Source organism: Papio anubis, chromosome 1 (assembly GCF_008728515.1).
Source record: "Papio anubis isolate 15944 chromosome 1, Panubis1.0, whole genome shotgun sequence".
NCBI lineage: Eukaryota > Metazoa > Chordata > Mammalia > Primates > Cercopithecidae > Papio > Papio anubis.
This window is the reverse complement of record NC_044976.1, coordinates 134,443,492-134,467,197: the sequence shown is the minus strand read 5'-3', so window position 1 is coordinate 134,467,197 and position 23,706 is coordinate 134,443,492. Positions and strand designations below refer to the sequence as shown.

Here is a 23,706-nt window from a genome sequence, read left to right as displayed (position 1 = left end):
AAATGAACCATCATCACAGGGTGGCTGTGACCATTTTTTTTTAACAGTTCAGAATTCATCTTTATCTTTTACCTGCCTCATCAGTAGAAGTTTAAAGTCATGATTTTTTTAGACATTTATACTTGTGTACATAGACAAATAAACTCATATTAGATGACAACTGCTTTTTTTAAAGTCCAAGTAGAGGAAGAAGCAATCATTTTGAACTAAAATCTTTCTATGTTTTTTGATTACTATTCAACTTGCTATTGTTTAGCAAAAAGCAAATTTTTCATAGTGTTCATCTCAAATCTTACTGCTTTACAACTGTGGTATACCTTCCATTAAAAATAAAAAGACGAAGCAGTCAATCCAGTGATTAATTTGACATAGCTTTCATTGGGAAAGGGCAGCTGGGGTTGGGGGTGGGGGCATTGGCAAAGAGACCAATAGACAAAAAGGTAACTTAAACAATTAAACATACAATTGTTTTATTTTTAAAAGAGAGAGAGAAGCATTACTTTCAACAAATGGAAAAAAGCACTGAAAGCCCATGGGTCAAGCCGTAGACAAAACCATGTTCTATCTTAAGTAGGTTCTTTTTTTCTCCCTCTCTTTTCTCCTTTACTTTTTCTTTTTTCTTTCTTTTCTTTCTCCTTTCTTTTCTCCTCTCTTCCTCTCCTCTCCTCTCCTTTTCTTAAAAGCTCTCCCCAAACCATCATCACTTTTAAGCCTCCCCAGACGCCTTCATCCCCAGATTTCTTGGGTGGGGGCTTGTAGACGTTTTCTTTTCTGGCGGGCTTTCTGGTTCCTTGTCTTCCTTGGGAGAAGGAGTCCTTTCCTTTGATGGCTTTGAAGCTGTGGGGCGACCCACATTCCCTTTGCCTTTCACTGGACTTGGCGTCACTGTAGCCTTTAGTCTGCGTTTGAACGTTTTCTTTGCTTTTCTCTCAGGTTTGGACTTCTTAACCATCTTTTTGTTTTTGTTTTTTGAATTGCCTTAGTCACTATCGTCATCATCTTCCATTAGGAAATCTTCATTGCTGCCGGAATTCTCCTGGAAGGGTGCCTCATCCTCTTCTTGTTCTTCCTCACGCCCACATCTTCCGTGAGCGTCTCCCTCTGTTCGGAAGCTGCTTTAGATGCTGCCTGCTGTGCTGGTGTACATTTTTATGATCTTCGTTTTCATCTTCATTATCCTCTGCTGAGTGAAAGTCATCCTTCTTGGTCTTCAGATCTTTTTCTTCTGAGTCCTCACTATCTTCCTGTGAATTCTTTCCAGATCGCCTTATTTTTAGCTTCTAGGGGAGATGATCAAATTTTCTTAGTGGTAGGGCCCGAATCTTCATCTGTATCATCAGATTCCTGAAACTGTGAGAAATCAACAAACCTTCCTATTTCTGAAAAGTCGTAACATGTTCTCTGTTGAAAGACAGAGTTGAGAAGCCAAAGACCAGGACACCCCCAACCCCATGCACTTGGCGGCTGCCTCCCATTCCTAACTTCAGCCCAACCGTGAGCTGCTGGCTTCTCAAACTCTGATGCTTTTTGGTTTAGAGTCCCTGGAATAGAGGAGCCCCCCGCTCCACCTTCTCTTCAAAATGCGACCATTTCTTAAAGTAAGACAATGAAGTTTGCTGCATCAATTGACTCTTCTTTTCATGAAAGATTTCTCTGTAGCATGCAAAGCTATTTGATGGCATTTACTCACAGTAGAACTTCTTTCAAAATTGAAGTAAATCTCTCAAACCCTGCTGCTGCTTTAACAACTGAGTTTACATAAGACTTTAAATCTTTTGTTATCATTTCAATAATATTCACAGTGTCTTCATCAGAAGTAGTTTCCATCTCAAGAAACCACTTTCTTTGCTCATCTGTAAGAGGCAACTTCTCATCCATTAAACTTTTACTATGATATTGCAGCAATTCAGTCACATCTTCAGGCTCCACTGCTAATTCTAGTTCTCTTACACTTTCTACCACATCTGCAGTGACTTCCTCCACTGAAGTCTTAAAGTCCTCAAAGTCATCTATGAGGGTTGGAATCAACTTCTTCCAAACTCCTGTTAACATGGATATGTTCTCCCATGAATCATGAATGTTCTCAGTGGCATCTAGAATAGTGAATCCTTTCCAGAAGGCTTTCAACTGACTGTGCCCAGATCTATCAGAGAAATCACTATTTATGGTCACTATAGCCTTACAAAATGTATTTATTGGCTGCGTGCAATGGCTCATGCCTGTAATCCGAGCACTTTGGGAGGCCGAGGTGGGTGGATCACCTGAGGTCAGGAGTTCAAGACCAGCCTGGCCGACATGGTGAAACTCCATCTCCACTAAAAATACAAAATTAGCCAGGCGTGGTGGTAGGCACCTGTAATATCAGCTACTTGAGAGGCTGAAGCAGGAGAATCACTTGAACCAGGAGGCAGAGGTGGCAGTGAGCCAAGATCGTGCCATTGCACTCCAGCCTGGGCAACAAGAGCAAAATTCCATCTCAAAAAAAAGAAAGAAAAAAAAACATGTATTTCTTAAACAATAAGACTTGAAAGCCAAAATTACACCTCCATGCATGAGCTGCAGGATGGATGTTGTGTTTGCTTAAAACATTAATCTCCTGTATAGCTCCATCAGAGTTCTTGGATGACTGGGTGCATTACCAATGAGCAGGTATATTTTGAAAGGAATCTTTTTCTCTGAGCAGTAGTTCTCAATGGTGGGCTTAAACTATTCAGTAAACCGTGCTGTAAAGAGATGTTCTATCATCCTGGCTCTGCTGTTCCATTTGTAGAGCACAGGCAGAGTAGATTTCACATAATTCTTAAGAGCCCTGGAACTTGCAGGATGGTAAATGAGCATTGGCTTCAACTTAAAGTCACTAGCTGCATTAGCCCCTAACAAAACAATCGGACTGTCCTTTGAAGCTTTGAAGCCAGGCATTGACTTCTCTCTAGCTATGAAAGTTCTAGATGGCATTATCTTCCAATAGAAAAGGTTTCATCTATGTAGAAAATCTATTGTTCATTAATTATCTCAGCTAGATCTTCTGTGCCACTTGCTGCAGCTTCTCCATCATTACTTGCTTTCATGTTATTAAGACAGCTTTTTTCCTTAAACCTCATGAACCAACCTCTGCTAGCTTCAAACATTTTTTTCTGTAGCTTCCTCACCTCTCTCAGCCTTCAGAGAATTAAAGCGCATTAGGGCCTTGTTCTGGATTGGGCTTTGGCCTAAGGAAATGTTATGGCTGGTTTGATCTACCCAGACCACTAAAACTTTCTCTATTTCAGCATTAAGACTGTTTCATTTTCTTATTCATGTGTCCCATGGAGAGATGCTTTTAATTTCCTTCAAGAACTTTTCCTTTGCATTCACAGCTTTCCTAACTGTTGGGCACAAGAGGACTAGCTTTCAGTCTATCTCAGCTTTCAACATACCTTCCTCACTAAGCATAATCATTGCTAGTTTTTTATTTAAAATGAGAGATGTGCCTGTAATCCCAGTACTTTGGGAAGCCGAGGCAAGCAGAATGCTTGAAACCAGGAGTTCGAGACCAGCCTGGGCAACATGGCAAAACCCTGTCTCTACCAAAAAATACAAATATTAGCCAGGCATGGTGGTGCTTGCCTGTAATCCCAGCTACTCAGCAGGCTGAGGTGGGAGGATTGCTTAAACCCTGGAGACAGAGGTTGCAGTGAGCTGAGATGGCACCACTGCATACCAGCCTAGGTGACAGAGCAAGGCCCTGGCTCAAAAAATAAATTAAATAAAGTGACCAGGGTGTGGTGACTCACGCTTGTAATCCCAGCACCTTGGGAGGCTGAGGTGGGCAGATCATCTGAGGCCAGGAGTTCGAGACCAGCTTGACCAACATGGTGAAACCCTGTCTCTACTAAAAATACAAAACTTAGGTGGGTGTGGTGGCTCATGCCTGTAATACCAGCTACTCAGGAGGCTGAGGCAGGAGAATCACTTGAACTGGGAGGCAGAGGTTGCAGGGAGCTGAGATCGCGCCACTGCACTCCAGCCTGGGCAACAGAGTGAGGGTCCGTCTGAAAAAAAAATTAAATAAATAAATAAAGTGAGAGATGTGCAATGCTTTTACTTGAACCCTTAGAGGCCACTGTAGGGTTATTAATTGAACTAATTTTAGTATCATTGTATCTCAGGGAATAGGGAGGACCCTGAGGAGAGAGAGAGAAATGGGGGAACAGCCAGTTAGTGGGAGGAGCCGGTTGGTGGAGCAGTCAGAACACACACATTTATTGATCAAGTTCACCTGCTTATATGGGTGCTGCCCATGACTCTCCAAAACAATTACAACAGTAACATCGAAGATCACTGATCACAGATCAGTATAACGGAAATAATAATGATGAAAAAGTTTGAAATATTGTGAGAATTACTGAAATGTGACACAGAGACCATGAAATGAGCACATGCTGTTAGAAAAATGGCAAAGATAGGCTGGGGCAGGGTGGCATCCCAGCACTTTGGGAGGCCAAGGTAAGAGGATCACTTGAACCCAGGAGTTCAAGACCAGTCTGGGCAACATAGTGAGAGCCTCATCTCTTAAAAAAAACGTTAAACCAGGTATGCCTTTAATTGCAGAGCATTCCCAATCACTCAGCCCACCACTGCTCCTTTAAGAAGGCTCTTTGTGATGTTCTGTGGTTCTATCTCTGCACATTCCCAGTTTCCTCTTGAATGATTCTACCTTCCACTGCAACATAGCGAGATCTGCTTAAGAGCCCACAAAAATGACTTTGGCTTGTGCCCTTTGCCTGGGAACAGCTTTTTCAGTTGCTGCTGCTGCTGTGTAATATGTTAGGTTACATGGACTACCTGTTTTTTGTTAAAGAGAATGACTTCCAAGTTCAGTAGTTATGCTTCTTGAAAACATAGTTCCCCGTGATGCAATAATAATTGATTCTGTTGCTTCCTAATTCTTGTTCTTATGTATGTGACATATGACATGTAACTGAAACACAGTTCCTGTAATGTATTTTATATTTGTTGTTTGTTCTGCAATCTTTTCATAGATGGGATTAGGTTGAACATTACCCTGTTCTATCTGAATTATATGTAATATGCTATAAATTCAAATAATCCACGGTAAGATGATTTTAAGCTTAACTCTGCCCCGGCAGGTGATAATTATTTTATTAGAGCATTCTGTATCTAGTCACTCCGCATAGTGTTGACTCTTGATTTGAAGTCACACTTCATGCCTGTGGTTCAACAGCCATCTTTGGGCCTCAATGTCTTAGAAAAAGTTAGCTTAGTATACTGGATTTACAGACCTGGGGAGGACATGGAAATTTCAAGTTTCTCATTCAGAGTCTTTTTCCAACTTGCTGTGTGGCCTTCCACGCGTCATTTCATACTCGCTCGATCATTTCTTCATTTCAGCATGGAAACAGAGCCCATTAGCTTCTTCTCAAGGGCATTGTAAGAAAGGGGAGAGCAGTGGTCAAAAAGGAAACAAACAAAAATATCAAGATCCCTCTAGTGAAAAAAGGAACAAGGTGGTACCAGAAAACCCAGCATGTATATAGCCAAAACCAAAGACTTGTTGTTGTTATAAAGAAAAGGGAACAATGTCTGATTTTTAACATTCACATATTCCAAACCATAGTCTTCCAGGTCTCTCTCCCACAGCCAAGGCTGACGGTAGCAGCCAGGTTTAGAGGAAAGTTTCCAGAAAGCAGATTTTGGCAAAGGTTGCTTTTAAACCTGCAGAGAATACAGTTCCAGTTTGGGTTTTTTTTTTTCGTAAGCACATTTTCATTCCTTTTTGCCACAGAATTTCATGGACTATGTTTATCTTTCCTTTTCAGGTCATAGTATATAGACTTTTCACAGTCAGATGTGAGGAGCAGACATATTTCTTGAGTGTTTTCTCTTTCTTTCCTTACAAAATTCTTTCAACTTGGAGGTGGAGCCAAATTCTAAGATTATAGTTTCAGAGAATCATTTTTCTTATGTGATCATTAAATTACTTCAGAGAAAGAATGAGATATTAAAGTCCACTCTCTGACAGCTTTGAGAAGAGGCTCACATGTGCCAAGTGAAAGGAATAATTACTGATTTTAATTATATTCCCTGGACAAATGGCCCCTGTGGCCCAGAGTCCTGGCACCCGGAGATGGCAGTGAGCCCTAGGTCTGTTTAGAATAGTTTTGTAAACCAAAAAAAAAAAAAAAAAGCCACTGCAAGTGCACTGGTTTTAGAGGAATGTCCAAGAAAATTGCCTTCCTTCTCACAACATGTCATTACAGAAAAATAGAAGTCCCTGCATTCCAATCTGATTTTCATTTAACTCTGCAAGCCTGTAAATTTTGCCGTGAGGTAAGGGACTGATTCAGAGCTCCAGAATCCTTTTGGTGCCACAGGCACTATTTCAAAATGGATGTGCTTTTGGGTTTCTTAGTGTTATTCTGCTAGGGTCGTGGAATAAATGGAGCTCTGTCTGAGGAGAGCTCCCAGTCCTAGTAAACAAGAGCCAGGATGCCTGGTGATCAAAGTAACCGCCTCGTGTTTTAAAGGTTAGGAGTTCAAATCTTCAGGGTTTGAGCTTGGGTTAAAGTATGCACGTATCTAGGTTGAAGAAGCAATAACATTGCACAGTGGAATCTGGCTTACCCATATCTAATTTCTGGCTACAATTAGTTAAATATATACTTCCTATGGAATTCTTTACCTTGTAGATCGTGGACAAAGGGTCCACATTCCAGAAGGCACAGGAAAGCTTTACTTTGCAAGCTTCCTGGGCTGTACATTGTATATAGACTTGAATTCCACCACATAGGCACGGGGTTCATATTTGTCACATTCCTTACATTCTGATAGACCTATAGCCCCAGGCCTCCTTTCTCCTTTTAATTTTCTTTTCTCCTGATTTCCCAGGGAGATAATAATTTACAGTTTTTGTTGTTGTTGTTGTTGTTTTTGTTTTTTTAAACAGAGTCTTGCTCTGTCATCCAGGCTGGAGTGCAGGGGTGCCATCTCGGTTCACTGCAACCTCCGCCTCCCTGGTTCAAGCTATTCTCCTGCTGCAGCCTCCCAAGTAGGTGGGATTGCAGGCATGCCCACCATGTCCACCTAATTTTTGTATTTTTAGTAGAGACGGGTTTCATCATGTTGGCCAGGCTGGTCTTCAACTCCTGGCCTTAAGTGATATGCCCACCTCGGCCTCCCAAGTACTGGGATTATAGACATAAGCCATCATGCTTGGCCTAATTTACAGTTTTAAAGACATCTTTTTTGCACAGATGACCCATTGGAAATAGTCCCCATTGATAGAAAATATAACCTGTATTAGGGCCTGTAATTGAAGTGGTCTAATCTTTGTAATGCTTTGTTTTTCTATAGAATTTCAATGTTTATGAAACATATATATGATCTCTTTTTACCCTTAGTGTCTTCGACGAAGGTAAATATTGTTCCCATTTTATGGATGAGAAAAATGAGAACAGAGCGATTAAGGGCTTGTTCGAAAGTACTTAACCAGTTAATGTCAGAGCTGGTACTTGAGCTCAGGCCTCTACCACTCTAAATGTTTTCAATGACAGTAGAAATGCCTCTAATGGCAAAACATTGTAGAATCATATTGATGTTTCAGATTGTGTTGCCAGTCGTACTTCACTGAGCTATGCTTGGTAATGCCACTGCCATCTTGGAAAGAAAATAGATGCTGAAGTTCCCCATAGATGCCGAACACTCAGAAAGTGCCAATAGTTGCATCAATTTGATTATATCTGCTATCTCACTCCCTCCGAAACACCTGCAAATAAAGGAAAATAACTAACCCATTGTGCCCCCATCTAAGAATGCCTGAAATTAGAAATATCCCAGCATTGTGACCTGAAGTTGACTCAGCAGGAAGTTGTTTTTTAAATTAGGACTCTAGCCATTTTTTTTTCCAGTAGCTCTTATTGCCAGTGGGGCTTTGAGCAAATAGTTCCCAGGAACGCTGTCTATACCTACATGAGATGAAGACAATAATGATATTTGCTTCCTGTCTACCTGGCAAGTGTGCTGGGAAAAGCAACAAGATAATGTCTGTCATGTGCTTTGAATGCCTAGAAAGAAAGATAGGGTTTATGAGCAAAGGTGTAATTATATTGAGTCAGCCATGATATCATCGTCTATATTATACATATGTGGTTGTTGCCTAAGACACTGCTGAATATAATTTGGCTCTCATATTTGATGTTTTAAGGACATGATGATGTTACAATAAGTTAGCAGAAGAGCCTAAGTTAGGAAAGGAAGGTATCCTTTTCTTTTAAAAATTCCTGTATGACTGAAATTTATTTTAGGCTATCTTCTCCAGCTGGTCCTGCAATTAGGACGGCCTCCAATGTTCACAAAGCACTCCTTCCATTTCTTCATCAGTCAAGTGATTCCTCCTCTAGCTGTTCCAGGATGCTATGGCAGGAGGGTAACCTGGAGAAGAGAGAAAATGTGTCCAACTCTACCAAGGGACGATTGCAATTTAAAAGCCCAAATAGAGGATTTCTATGACCATGCTTCTAGAAAACCTATGCCTGTCAGGCCAGTTCCCATAGAGCAATGTCTTGTCCCACACCTAACAGGGCCAGAGCAGATGACTTGCCCCCAACTACCATTTGAATTTGTTTAAAAGAATAATTCTAGGCCAGGAGCGTTGGCTCACGCCTGTAACTCCAGCACTTTGGGAGGCCGAGGTGGGTGGATCACCTGAGGTCAGGAGTTCGAGACCAACCTGGCCAACACGGTGAAACCCCTTCTCTACTAAAAATTCAAAAATTAGCTGGGCGTGGTGGTGGGCGCCTGTAATCCCAGCTACTCGGGAGGCTGAGGCAGGAGAATTGCTTGAACATGGGAGGGGGAGGTTGCAGTGAGCCAAGATGGCGCCACTGCACTCCAGCCTGGATGACAGACTCCATCTCAAAACAAAACAAAACAAAAAAATAAAAACCAAAACAAAACAAACAAAAAAAGAATAATTCTAAAACCACAACTCATTCAAGCACCTTTTGGAATGCCAGGCACTGCCTACGGCACTACAGATACAGATGTTAAAACATTATTCCTGGGCCAGGCCCTGTGGCTCATTCCTGTAATCCCAGCATTTTGGGAGGCCAAGGCAAGAGGATCTCTCGAGCCCAGGAGTTCAAGACCAGCCTGGGCAACACAGGGAGACCCTGTCTCTACAAAAAATTAAAAAATTAGCCAGGCATGGTGGTGTGTGCCTGTAGTCCCAGCTACTTGGGTAGAAGGGCTGAGGTGTGAGGATTGCTTGAGCCCAGGAGGTCAAGGTTAGAGTAAGCCATGTTCATGCCACTGCATTCCAGCTTCGGCGACAGAATGAGACCCCATCTCAGAAAACAAACAAACAAACAGCCCAACAATAAAAACCTTATTCCTTAGGGAAATGGCTGTCCAAGGAGGAGACACTTGGAAAGGACCAGCACCCAGTAAAGTGCCTGAGACACAGTAGGACCAGAAGCACACTCGCTGAATGAATGGCTAATAATGTACTACAAGGTGATAAGGACCATAATAACGAAAGCACAAGATGCCATGGGAGCATGTTAGCGGCCACTTAACTAAGAGTGGTAAGAGGAGGAAGGAGAGTGCATGGAAGACCATGTGCAACGGCTTCACATAGGAAAGAGTGGGCAAGCCCTTGGTTTATGATGACAACATCATAGAGTGTCAGGCTTTTTATTCTATTCTAGTTCACTTAAAAAACAAACAAACAAAACGTCAATCACAGCCCACTGAAGGTTTCAAGCCACAGTGTGAAAGCTCTATACTATTAGAAAGGATTTTCTCTTCTTCACACCTGTCGGCCTAGGAGCCAAGGACTAGACAACAGAATCAAAATGTTTGCTCGGGAGTTCTTAAATTTCTGCCACTAAGCACAATCATTTCCACCCCATCTTAACATTATTTTTTTGCAGTCATGAGCAACCATCGGTATTAGTTTCCTATGGCTGCTGTAAAACATTGCCATAAATGTGGAAACCTAAAACAAATATATTCTTTCATGGTTCTGGAGAACAGAAGCCTGAAGTCAGTTTCATGGAGCTTAAATCAAGGTGCCGGAAGGGCTGAGCCCCTCCCAAGGCTCTAGGGGAGAATTCGCTTTTTTCCTTTCCTCCCAGCTTCTGGTGGCTGCTCCTTTCTTCGGCCTGTGGCCACATCACTCCAGTCTCTGAGTCCCTGGCCACATTGCCTTCTACTCTTCTCTCTGTATGGAATCTTCCTCTTCCTCCCTCTTATTTAGGACTCACCGGTAATCCCTCTGTTGAAAGATCTATAATTTACTCATACCTGCAACATTCTTTTTTTGCCATATAACATTCACAGGTTCCAGTGATGAGGACGTGAACATCTTTAGGAGTTGAGGGGGTGTTATTCAGCCTACCACAACACCTCTGTCTGAATCATCGAGTCTCCAGTACAAACCTGTTGAATATCTCAGTTGAGTTTCTCTTTGCTTTCATTCAAGACGGCAGAATAATTCCTCTCCTCTTTCTTTAGGGGAGAAGAAAATGGGTGAGAGGATGGGAGGTAACTTTTGCTGAGCCCCTACATTTGCATGCACTCTTTATAGCAAGATCATGCGTAGCTATTATCACCATTTTCCAAATGACAAAGGCAAGGCTCAGTGGGGCCAAGTGACTCGCCCAGGTTCTCCCATGGAGTCCATAGAAGAGGCAGAATTTGAATATAGATCATCTGATTTCAAAGCCCATGTCCCTTCTGTTATATCAACATTCCTCAAATTTCAGGAATGCACCAGCACCTCATAAAGGAAAAAAAAAAAAAAAATCTACAAGCCGCAGTTTGAGAAAAAAACTAATTTAAGGAACTATGTTTTATTCTATAAAAACATAAATTTTACTTATTTAGTTCTTTATTTTTTATGAGACAGGGTCTTGCTCTGTCACCCAGGCTGGAGTGCAGTGGCACCATCATAGCTCACTGCGGCCTTGAACTCCTGGGTTCAAGCAATCCTCCTGCCTCAGCCTCTTGAGTAGCTGGGACTGCAGGAGCACACCACTATGCCCAGCTACTTTTTTAAAACAAATTCCTGTAGAGACAGGGTCCACTGTGTTGCCCAGGCTGGTCTCAAACTCCTGGGATCAAGGAATCCTCCCACCTCAGCCTCCCAAAGTGCTGGGACTTGTAGGCATGAGCCACCACATCTGACCTGAAAACATACATTTTAAAATGCTCAAGTTGTCCCCAAATCCCGGTGACTGACACACCTATGTGAGAAATGTTGCAAGACACTACAGTCCCCCTCATTTCTGAGGACTCATTTTCAAGGATTCTTTTTTTTTTTTTTTTGAGACGGGGTCTCGCTTTGTCACCCAGGCTGGAGAACAGTGGCATGGTCATGGCTCCTTGTAGCTTCAAACTTCTGGTCTCAAGCCATCCTCTCTCCTCAGCCTCCCAAAGCACTGGGATTACAGGCATGAGCCACCGTGCCCGGCCTTAAGGCTCTTAAAACTAAGACCCAGGATGGCCACATTTCAACCATGTTGTGCCACTGCTTAGGAAATGCTTCAGTGAAACAAAGCATTTGCCACTAGTAAGATTTTAACACCAGCAATCTGTTAATATTATAGATGTAAGTTAAATATTTCCACCACAGAGATGCTTCATCAACTTCAGTCAGATTAAAGCAATGGCCGTGGCATTTTCTGAGCTTAATCTGAATGAAAGTTTACCTGGATGTCCCATGCAAGCCTTGTAGGTGAAAAATGTTACCCTTGTTCTGGCATATTCTAACCACCTATAATAACATTGAAGCCTAATGCTTATTGAGCAGTTACTTGGTTACACTTATTATGTGCTAAGCACTTTACATGAATTAATGTATTTAACATTCATGAAAACTTTATGAGGCAGGTCATATCCTTATCGCCCTTTAAAAATGATAAACAGAGGCACAGAAAGGTTAGGTAATTTCTCCAAAATCCTACTGCTAGTAAGAGGTATAGAGCTAGGATTAAACACAGCCATCTGGTTACAGACACCATCTTTTTTTTTTTTTTTTTTTTTTTTAAAGACAGGATCTTATTTTGTTGCCTAGGCTAGATTCAAACTCCCAGGCTCAAGCAATCCTCCCACCTCAGCCTCCCAAGTAGCTTGGGCTATAGGCGTGCAGCACTGTGCCCAGCCAGACACCATGTTTTAATATAACTGACAACAAAGATGTTCATTCTGTGTCCAAACTCATCTCTTGGACCCAGGCCTGAGACCTGAAGTGTCTCACAGAGCTCCAGCCCTGTCTGCCTCCAGCCTCCCTGGCCTATAGCAGTTTTGCTGTATCAGGCTCTTTCGTGAGGGCTTATGCTTCCCTTTCACTGTCTATTCACCCTGGGACACAGCCAAAGGTGAAATGCACTATCCCTATATTGGATACTAGAAATTCCAGTCACTTCCTACCTCCTGTTCCAATCAACAGCCTCTACAGTGAAGAGAAAAATGGAATCTCCCCTCCACTTTGCCTCTCTGTCTTCACTCTATTCCCTCGGTCTACCTTTTTGTGACCTTTTTCCTTCAAAGATTTTCCTGGAAAAATGCTGGGGTTACAGGAGAGACACCATGTGGTTTGTCTCAAATTTCCTAGGAATGGATAGGCTTCCAAGTTGAAGAGATCCTATGAGTCCTTAATCATTTCTTCCTTCATCGTGACTCAGATGTTCTTGCACACTGATCATTAAACTTTGTCTATGTCAGTGAAATTTGGTTCTAGTTGAGATTCAGTTCCAGGTAACTGAGTATTTGCACACAGCTGCACTCTCTAAGGTGTAGCACATTCGCATGTTCCTAAAGATTTGCTCTTCTCTTTCCAGCATGTATTCCCAGGAAGAATACAATCCACCGTGCAAGAATGCATTCTACAATACATTATACCAAAGACTTGTGCTTGGTTTGTTGTCTTGGTTGCATTTCTGGGAGGCATATTCCTGATCCTCGTCCAACTGAAGTACCCAAGCTTGGAAACCCCTTCTCTAAAAATATGCAGTAGTCCCCCACTTATCTGAAAGGTATACATTCCAAGACTGCCAGTGGATGCCCAAAGCCACAGATAGAATCAAGCGTCACATATACTATGTTTTTTAGATGTGATAACCAAGATGGCTAAATTATTTCATGTAGATAAAAAGGTAGGATTCGCATCCTGGGCAGGAATGGAGTAGGACAGCCTGAGATTTCATCATGCTACTCAGAATAGCACAAAATTTAAAACTTATAAATTGCTCATTTCTAGAGTTTTCTATTTAATCTTTTTGGGATTTTTGTTTGTTTGTTTGTTGAGACACGGTCTTGCTCTGTTGTCCAGGCTGGAGTGCAGTGGTGTGATCACAGGTCACTGCAGCCTTGAACTCCCAGGCTCAAGTGCTTCTCTTGCCTCAGCCTCCTGAGTAGCTGAGACTATAAGCATGCACCACCACAACTGGCTATTTTTAATTTTTATTTGTAGAGACAGGGTCTCACTATATTGCCTAGGCTGGTCTTGAACTCCTGAGCTCAGGCAATGCTCCTGCCTCTACCTCTCAAAATGCTGGGATTATAGGTGTGAGGCACCATGCTCTGCCATTTAATATTTTTGGACTGCAGTTGACCAGAGGTAACTGTAACTGTGGAAAGTGAAACCATCAATAAGTGGGGACTATGGTATAGACAGTCTTCAAAAGGCCCCAGTCAATGATGAAAAAGTTGTGCAGATTTCCTGACAACCAAGAAGCAACTCACTGTAGAAAATTATAATAATACAAAGATTACATAAGGTCAACTTTGTGAGGTTCTCAAATTCTACTTCACTTATTCTGAGGTGAGCAGATCCATATTAGTTCTACTGTTCTTTTTTGTTTAAGAAGGAGTCTCACTCTGTTGCCCAGGCTGGAATGCAGGGGCGTGATCTCAGTTCACTGCAACCTCCACTGTGAAACCTCTGGGTTCAAGTGATTCTCCTGTTTCAGCCTCCCAATTGGCTGGGATTACAGGCACCCACCACCATGCCTGGCTAATTTTTTTGTATTTTTAGTAGAGATGGGGTTTCACCATATTGGCCAGGCTGGTCTTGAACTCCTGACCGCAAATTATCCACCTGCCTTGGCCTCCCAAAGTGCTAGGATTACAGGCATGAGCCACTGTGCCTGGCCTCTCATTTCTTAATCATTGATTTCCAGTTCTACCTGAAAGACTCCACACTCTGAAGTAGTTAACCCTACCAGTTTTCTCCCACACAGTCCAGATTAGGGTCCGTGTCTGGTGTCTAAGAATCCAACAGCAGCCACAGCCACCCTGACTCTCTTCTTGGATTTCATCTTTTAGTCTCTGAACTCAGCCCCAACATTTGGACATTTGCAAGCAGAAAGAGATGTTCCCGAATTAGGAAGTCAATAAAAAAATCCTTGTTTACATTTTTCACTCCTTTCTCATTCCCTGCACTTATAGGGCCCTTCTCTAAGATAATCTCAATCTATTTAATCTGCTTCCCTAAACTGTAAAGTTCTTCAGAGGAAAAAACAATCCGTCAAGTGCTCTGTTTCCCCTTCATTTCCCCTGGTCAGGGTCCAACAGACAATCCGTGTGGCTGACAGAGCGAGTGAGAAACCCCAGCCCTTTCAGCCAGCTGGGCATCATTCCTCGACTCCCAGGTTCTTTAAAAAATGGTCATTCTTATTTTGTTATTTAGTGCAATTTTTATCCAGAGTGGTCAGTTCTTCTGAGGGGCAGACTTTCAACCAACTGATCAAGAAATCTGGCAGAACATTTCCCATCTCAGGATTCCCAGTAGAAAGAAAACCATGCTGCATGTTGCTCTGGGGAGAAGAGATCACTTCTGAGCATGGTGGGCTGCTTTTTCCCCTGCCCCTCCGAGATCCTAGCAGCCCCTTTACAGAATCCCTAAATGTTATGCTTATTGGTCATTCTGGCTACCAAGCCTTTAAACATCCTTTCCCTTTGGAAAGAAGCATCCAAAAGAAGGGAGGCAGGACTCCATTTCCTAATTCAGAAGCCAAAGAGGGCAGAGAGCTTCTGTCTTTGCCCTAGCAGCTAGGGAACCAGCATATTACCCTGGGTTCAGCTGATCAGTGGCCCCAGTAGGACAGGAAGCCTGTGGGGAGGCAGAAGGTTTTGGCAATGGCTGTGCTGGAGTTGAGTGTGCAGCAGTGCAGCAATGAGTGTTCAGGGGTGCCAGAGCCCAGCAGCATGACAGGTGCTCAGCATTGAGAACACCAATGGCAGCATGCCAAGTAGACTATCTCTGTGCCTTGCCACCCTTGATTTTTTTTTTAAGCAGTCTTGCTTTGTCACCCAGGCTGGAGTGCAGCGGTGTGGTCATAGCTCACTACAGCCTCGACCCGGGACTTAAATGATCCTCCTGCCTCAGCCACCTAAGTAACTGGGACGATAGGCACACGCCATCATGCTGGGCCAATTTTTCATTTTTTTTTTTTTGACTGATGAGGACTATCTATGTTGCCAGGCTGGTCTTGAACTCCTGAGCTCAAATGACCCTTCTGCCTTGGCCTCCCACAGTGCTGGGTCATAAGGCCTCCCTAGATTTTTATCCAATTTCATCACCTGGTTCTCCAGCCTTGCACTGATTCCTTGAACCATATGATACATTTCCAATAAATCCACTTTCCAACTGAGATTTCCATTGGTGGCAACCAAAAATTCTGGCTGATAGACCATCTGTTTCTTCTTGAACACACAATCCAGGAACAACTGAGTTTGGTGGACTTGATGAGGCCATTTCCTGCACTTACTGATCCTCCCACTATGTGGTAATTGCTTTACTTTCTGTTAAAACTGAAGAAGCTGCGTGTGCTCCAGAAACAGCCATGCAAGACCTCAGTAGATGTATGCCATAAACCACAAGCAAGCTCAGATAAATGACTAGGAAGCAGGAGGATGCATCTGATAGCTTCTCTGCATGAAGACCAAATGAAAGGAACCTTGTGCATGGACTCTTTTTAAAAATTAAAATTTATTTTGTTTCTTGCATCTAATATAGAGATAATTCACGTTCATTGTGGAAGATCTGTGGGAAACAAAAATAGAAAGAAAAAAAGACTCACCTGTCATCTACCAAACAACGATAGCCACAATTGAAATGGTGATGTGTTTCTAATGTTTTTTCTATAAAGATCATTTCATAGCTATGTTCATCCTGAAAATTCTGAAAAGAGCAGCAACATTTCCAGTACATTATTGATATGCACACACATACAGTATATATACATTATGTTAGGCTGTTCTGGCATTGCTGTAAAGAAATACCTGAGATTGAGTAATTTATAAAGAAAAGAAGGTTTAATTAGCCACAATTCTGCAGGTTGTAAAGGAAGCGTGATGTTGGCATCTGCTTGATTTCTGGAGAGGCTTCAGGAAACTTACAATCATGGCAGAAGATGAAGAGGAAGTAGGCCCTTCACATGGCCAGAGCAGGAGTAAGAGAGAGAAGGAGGAGGTGCTACACACCTTTAAATGACAAGATCTCGTAAAGAAGTCACTCACTATTGCAAGGACAGTACCAAGGGGACGGTGCTAAATTATTCACGAGAAATCTGCCCCCATGATTTAAACACTTCCCACCAGGTCCACCTCCCACATGCGGGATTACAACTGAACATGAGATTTGGGTGGGGACACAGATCCAAACCATATCACATATAAAGTATGTATATATGAAAATGTAATGGGAATGTTTATCATATGTTATATATATTCCTCCACTTTATATATAATACAAATATTGAGATATAAATATTATGAATGTAAATTAGAAATGTAAATATAAATTATAATTATAGGCTGGGCATGGTTGTTCACACCTGTAATCCCAGCATTTTGGGAGGCTGAGGCAGGCAGATCACTTGAGGTCAGGAGTTTGAGACCAGCCTGGGCAGCATGGTGAAACCCCGTCTCTACTAAAAACACAAAAAAATTAGCTAGGTGAGGTGGCAGGAACCTGTAGTCCCAGCTACTCAGGAGGCTGAGGCAGGAGGATTGCCTGAACCCCAGAGGTGGAGGTTGCAGTGAGCAGAGATCCTGCCAGTACACTCCAGCCTAGGTGACAGAACAAGACTCCGTCTCAAAAAAAAATAAAATAAAAAATAAACAAATAAAATTATAATTATACACATTATATTTATATTATATAACATATAATACATAATTATATGTAATGTAATATAGAATTATATTATATATTTACTATTATGATTATGTTAATATTATAATATAAATATAAATTATAAACTTTATATATTATATGTAATATTTATATTATTATCACTATAAGTATATTTATATTTGTTGTATAACATATACTATAATATATTCATATAATATACAACATATATATTATAAATATTCATATACTATACTATAATATAAATACATATATTTTCCCCAGTACTAAATATAAGACAGTGAACTCTATTTTTCAACAGGAAGCATTTCTCAAAGTGTCACATAGAACACTTATTCCTCCATTTGTTAGTATCTGCTATACACATAATATAAAAAGATACTTTCTTGATCAAGTAAGTTTGGGAAATGCTGAGCTAAAGTCAAACATGTTTCTTTATTGCATGAATTTTCAGAGCTTTTAACACAGCAGAGTGCAAACATGCATTTCCCACCCCGTGTGACCACAGGACTCCCTTTTAAAGCATATTTCTCAGGATTAGTGTTCCAAGGAGCACTGATCCAGAAAGCTTAGAACTTCCTATCATGTTCCTTCTTCTTCCACCCACTTCATTATTGAAGAAACAGCTCAGAGTTGGTGGGAAGAAAAGAAGAATGTATTTCAGACACATGAAAGCAAAATTTGGAAAAGAAATAACAGAATGGGACCTTGGAAGTGATTTTCCTTTGCGGATGTGTTTATCTGTAAGGACATATTTGAGGGTATGAGGTTCAGAGACAAATGCCACAATTCGCACCCAAGAGAACTGAGGACACAGCCATGCTGAATTCTAAGGGGGCGATCTTGTCTTGAGAAATGTTGCTGCATAAGTGAGTCTATCATAATTAATTTACTAGAACGCTGCATTGTCCGACTACAGGCAATTAATTTAATGTTACTCAATATCATTTTATTATTTGCCTCCCAAAAAAGGTGGTTCTATATAACACATTTTCTAAATGATGCAAATAAGGATAAATGAGAAAATAAGGTAACACAAGAGGCATTGTTGAAGATGATGAGCATGTTCTTACTGCAACAAAGCTTGGGTTGACACAGGAAATCTCCATAAGAAATCCCGTTTTTGCCCCATGACTTTCCCAACTGACCTAAAGTCTGGTCAATCTCCAGGTGAAGTCTGCGGAGAATCTGAATTCAGCCACAGATTAAGAAAAAAAACATGGCCTCTTCCATTAAACCAGAAGTGTGAATGCCAAACTGCAATTTGACATATACAGAAATTGAGGGAAACAGGAAGTAAAAAAAGAAACCTGAAATGGGTGATGTCTCCTAACAAACACCTAATTCACCGCCGGCTCTGCAAATTTGCTTTGTGCCAAAACCCTTCCACGAGACTCCACAATGCTCCTGACCTAGCAGCTGTGATTTTTGGAGTATGCTAAGCATCTAGGAAAGACTGGGAAATACCAGAGTTCAAAAGCACCTCCTTTCTGAGAAGGAGCCTAAAGGATATTCCAGGGCAACTTTCTAACTTTTGGGTTGAAATTTTCTTTGTGTTTCTGTTTAGTGAGCTGCTCAGCTGACTCCCATGCCTGAGATGCACAGTGCCAGCTCCTGGTGACCCTTGAGAGGAAAATGGAACCTGAGATTGTCAAAGCTGGAGAGGACCTGAATGGTCATCCCCTCTAGCCCAACCTCCTGTGTTTATAGATCTGAAGGCGGGGAGCCTGAAACCCACCCAGCATCCTGAGAGTAAATGTGCCTTCCTCCTTTCTTCTATTTCTGTGCGATTTTCCCATGGCATCCGGCCAGAGCATCTATACCAGTAATGTCTAGAGGATTTATAAGGCCAAGCAATCCTTTGGGTTTCTACGCAGACCTAAACAGGAAACCCACACAAGGAAATGCCCTTTCTGTTTGCAGGCCAAATTCCCAGGATGCCTTTGCCAGAGTGCCCTGGCTGGAACAAAACAAAGGCCTGGCACAATAAATGCCCTTAGATCCAAAGGCAAAGGTGCCCTCCCCACCTCTCCCCATCCCCTCCCTAGTCCAGGAGGCCCTCTATTAGTTTAATGAGAACACAACTTCCTTCTCTCAGAACTCAGCTTCACTTACTCCACTGGTTGAGAGGCTGGAGGGGGGTCCCCTTGGATCTCCAGGTAGATTTCAGGGTATTACTTCTCCTTACCTGTGCAAAGTCAACCTGGGCAAGTCCTCCAGGTTAATTAACCAGACACCCTACTCACACCCCTCTTATTCTTTCTCCATATTTAGCCCCTAGAAGATGCCTTAGAGATGAAAACAAATACATGCATTTCCTAATCAAGAGGCAGCCAGATGCAGCCAGAGTCCTTCTGAGCCTGGACTGCACAGTATGACAGTCACTCAACCCAACACAGCTCTCTTGCCTTTGCTGCAACCTCAACACCCTGTGTCCTGCCAAATCTCCTCTTCCCATTTCATCAGTCCATTTACGCTGGTGTCCAGCCATTCCAGCCCACCATGGCATTTAAAAATCTTTCCAGCTCTCTGTGGAAGATCTGAGGCTTAAGAAAGAGACTGTTGCTCAGGGCTGGACAGGAAGGAAGTATGCATTCCTGGCTCCCAGAACAGAACAGCAATGTGGGTGACCCTTCGCCCCCTCCCCAAGGCGTCCCCTTGGGCCGACACAAAAATAGATTCTATCCTCCTTGGTTTGTCTCCACCTCCCTCGGGAAAGAAGACACAGGCTTCTAGTGAGTCAACAGTATTATCGGGGCTTGACTGTCTTTCAGGAATGACCAGATGTTGGGAAGAGGATAATGTGTCATTTCCTTTAACAAATAGTCTGGGCATCTGTGCATTTCCTTTTGAGCCAGCTCTTCAAGAGACTGCTGCAGTGACAGGGAAGGACAAATCACACTGGCTTCTACTCTCACGGGTACTGGGAGACTCCTTGAACTCTTTGGATTCCAGCCCTCCATTAAGAAAATATTTCTGTCCTTTGTATGCATGAGTGACACCACAAGAAGACAGCATAGGGAGTGGTTATAAGCAAAGAATTTGGAGACAAAATAAATGCTCTAAGGGAAAAACACAAGTAGCCAAGGAACACTGGGAGAGGGTTTGGAGGAAGCAAATTGTTCATCCATTCCCCCAAATCAGTGGTTCTCAGTAGTGAACCAGCATGAGCAACATTTGCCTGGGAACTTGTCTACCACCCCAGCCCTACTGAAACTCCAGGGGTGAAGCCCAGCAATCTCCTTTGACAAGCCTTCCAGGAGATTCTGATGTGAGCTCAAGATTGAGAACTACTGAGCCAGATAGATCTTAGCTGGTCCTAGGGCTTCCCAGAAAGCATTTTTTAAAAAGCAGAGATTTTCCTCCACAGGAGGCCTACACGCTGCTGCCTCTGCGGCCATCATGTCTCTAGTGATCCCTGAAGAGTTCCAGCATATTTTGCGAGTACTCAACACCAGCATCGGTGGGCGGCAGAAAAAAAAACCTTTGCCATCACTGCCATTAAGGCTGTGGGTTGAAGATATGCTCATGTGGTGTCGAGGAAAGCAGACATTGACCTCACCAAGAGGGCAGGAGAACTCACTGAGGATGAGGCGGAACATGTGATCACCATTATGCAGGATCCATGCCAGTACAAGATCCCAGACTGGTTCCTGAACAGACAGAAGTATGTAAAAGTTGGAAAATATAGGCAGATCCTAGCCAACAGACGACAAACTCTGTGAAGAGCAGGAGTGACTGAAGAAGATTCGGGCCCATAGAGGGTTGTGCCACCTCTGGGGCCTTCCTGTCTGAGGCCAGCCCAGGAAGACCATTGGCTACCATGGCTGAACTGTGGGTGTGTCCAAGAATGAATAAGTCTGTAGGCCTTGTCTGTTAATAAACAGTTTATATACCAAAAAGAAAAAAAAAAAAAAGGCAGAGAGAGTGTGGGATGGTTACTTGAGAAAATGCTTTAGCTACCTTGCAGGGGTGGGAAGAAGGGACAGGAAGGGACGGGACTTGTAAATGAGGCTATTCTGGCAAGAGAAAGATCCTGCAAACAGAAATGAACTGACAGCAAATAAAACAATCCAAGATGTATCTTATCTCTCTGCTCATACTACATTAATTTGCAGCACTTCTAGAATATAGCTAAATGACATAAGAGTGTATTCACAGCATATTTCTCAGTTTAAATAAAATGCGCAATGTGGGCCCAATTATGTAAGATTACGTGCATATCAATCTATATTTAGAAAAAATATTAGAAGATTATATATCAAAATGTGATCATCTCTGGGTAGTGGAATACGAATAACCTTTACTTCATTCTTTATGACGTTTTATTTTTTCCCCAATGTTTCCATAATAAATAGATTTTTTTTAAAATAACAAAACAACTGTAATAAAGTGACAAGCTTGTTGGGTCAAAATAGTCATTTAAAAAATCTGTATAGCCCTCTCCAGAGGCTACCTCTCCAAGAATTTATGTCACACTGATAATTAGCACCACCTGTTACACTTGTGCTAAAACGGGCACAAAGAACGTTGGATTCAGAACATATAAAGAGATTGTTAAACTCCTCAGCTCCAGTTGAAACCAGCACAGCAGGGAGAGCTGCAGAAAAATGTGAGTCAGAGCCCACCCTGGGGCTCTGGGGCCGGCTGGGGCTGGCCCAGGGCCCTGGTGTGCCTCCAGCACGTGAATTTGGGTTGCTGGGTGTCCTCAGCAGCCTGCAGGGACCCATTATCCTTCTGGGCAGCTTTGTTCCGGAGCCCCAGCACCCTCTCAGTTTTCACACCCTGATTTCCTACCAGGGAGAGGCCCTGGGCAAAAACAAAACAAAATAAAAACACTGAAAGGGCTCTCAAAGCCTAGAAAGGAAGAAAGGACAATGGAACGTGATGTAAGGGTCGCTAAACAGCCAGTGACTCAGCACTTCTGCACCGTCAACACCAGCTGCAGCCTGCAGCGGTGGCAGTGGCAGCTCACAGAACAGACACACACACACACACACAGTGCAAACATTACACCGCCTGGAGAATGGCAGAAATTCTGACCCTCAGACTGTGCTGCAGCCAAGAAGACACAGAATCAAAGACTTCTGGAGCTTCAAGAAACCTGGCAAAATATATAAGCATGTCGGACCTTAATTCAGTTTTCCATTAATATCTTTTATCGAGGTCCCTAAGGAGGGCTGCGCATGGTGGCTCATGCCTGTAATCCCAGCACTTTGGGAGGCCAAGGTGGGAGGATCATTTGATGCCAGGAGTTTTATATCAGCCTGGGCAGCATAGTGAGACCCCATCTCTTCAAAAAACTAAAAATTAAAAAAAATCCCTAAGGAGCTGGACTTGTCACTGGGGTCAGATTCTCCAAACTGGATCCACTGTCTGCCTGCAAGCATGGCTATAACTCATTCTAATTCCTTCTGAAGCATCACACGATGAAATGTGGTTAGTGTGGCAGATTCTAGTGTGGGCTTCTGGAGGAGACTTTAGGGGAAAATTCTCACCCTTCATGAGTCATGTGAGGGGCTGGGAGAAGATTCTGCACAAATCATCAATGGGAGTGAGGGCCGGGCATGGTGGCTCACGCCTATAATCTCAGCACTTTGGGAGGCTGAGATGAGCACATCGCTTGAGTCCAGGAGTTTGAGACCAGCCTGGACAACATGGCAAAATCCTGTCTCTACAAAAAACACAAAAATTAGCTGAGTGTGGTGGTGCAACCCCGTAGTCCCAGCTACTCAGGAGGCTGAGGCAAGAGGATCGCCTAACCCTGGGGAGGTCAAGGCTGCAGTGAGCAGTGATCGTGCCATTGTACTCCAACCTGGGCAACAGATGAGACCCTGTCTCAAAACAAACAAAACAACAACAATGACAACAAAAACCAAGTAGGAGTAGGAATCTGTCCCATAAAGTCTGGACATGGGCAATAACTCTGTCTGCAAATATATCATCTTATTAAAAGATACATTTTAAAATTCAGCCTTTACCTCAATCCAAGTCTGTTGAAGCACCCTCTCCCACAGAATGAGTTGGGCTCACCCACTCCTCCCAGATGGCTCTGCTCCCACTAGGCACACAGCAAGGAACCCTGAAGATTAGGTTGGTTTTAGGAGGCCTGACGCTCACCATTAACCACCAAATCTATCTGTTGGACCAGAACTGCCCATGGGACGTGATCAAAAAGCAACTTTATTTTTGTTACCCACTACTCCTTCAAAATTTATTCCATGAGGAAAGCTCTTTCCTGCCATTAGATAAAAATTATGAGGACTCCAGAATTTTTCTTCTCACTCTAAGGTATTAGATCATTCTATGGGCATTTTAAATCACAAAATACAGTCTCATTAGAGATATTAAGTGTCTGAGTCTGGCATGGTGGAGCACACCTATACTCTCAGCGATTTGGGAGGCTGAGGAGAGAGGATCACTAGAGACCAAGAGTTCAAGACTAGCCTGGGTAACAAAGTGAGACCCGTTTTCTAAAAAAAATTTACAAACAGCTGGGCATGGTGGTGCATGGCTGGCTGTAGTCCCAGCTGAGGTGGGAGGAT

The 23,706-nt window shown here is 42.7% G+C and overlaps 2 pseudogenes; one reads left to right on the top strand and one right to left on the bottom strand.

The window, feature by feature from the left end:
• Window positions 1-535: 535 nt before the first annotated feature.
• LOC101003677 lies at window positions 536-1,396 on the bottom strand (annotated as a pseudogene).
• An 18,081-nt stretch (window positions 1,397-19,477) lies between these two features.
• On the top strand, window positions 19,478-22,809 carry LOC110741283 (annotated as a pseudogene).
• Window positions 22,810-23,706: the final 897 nt, after the last annotated feature.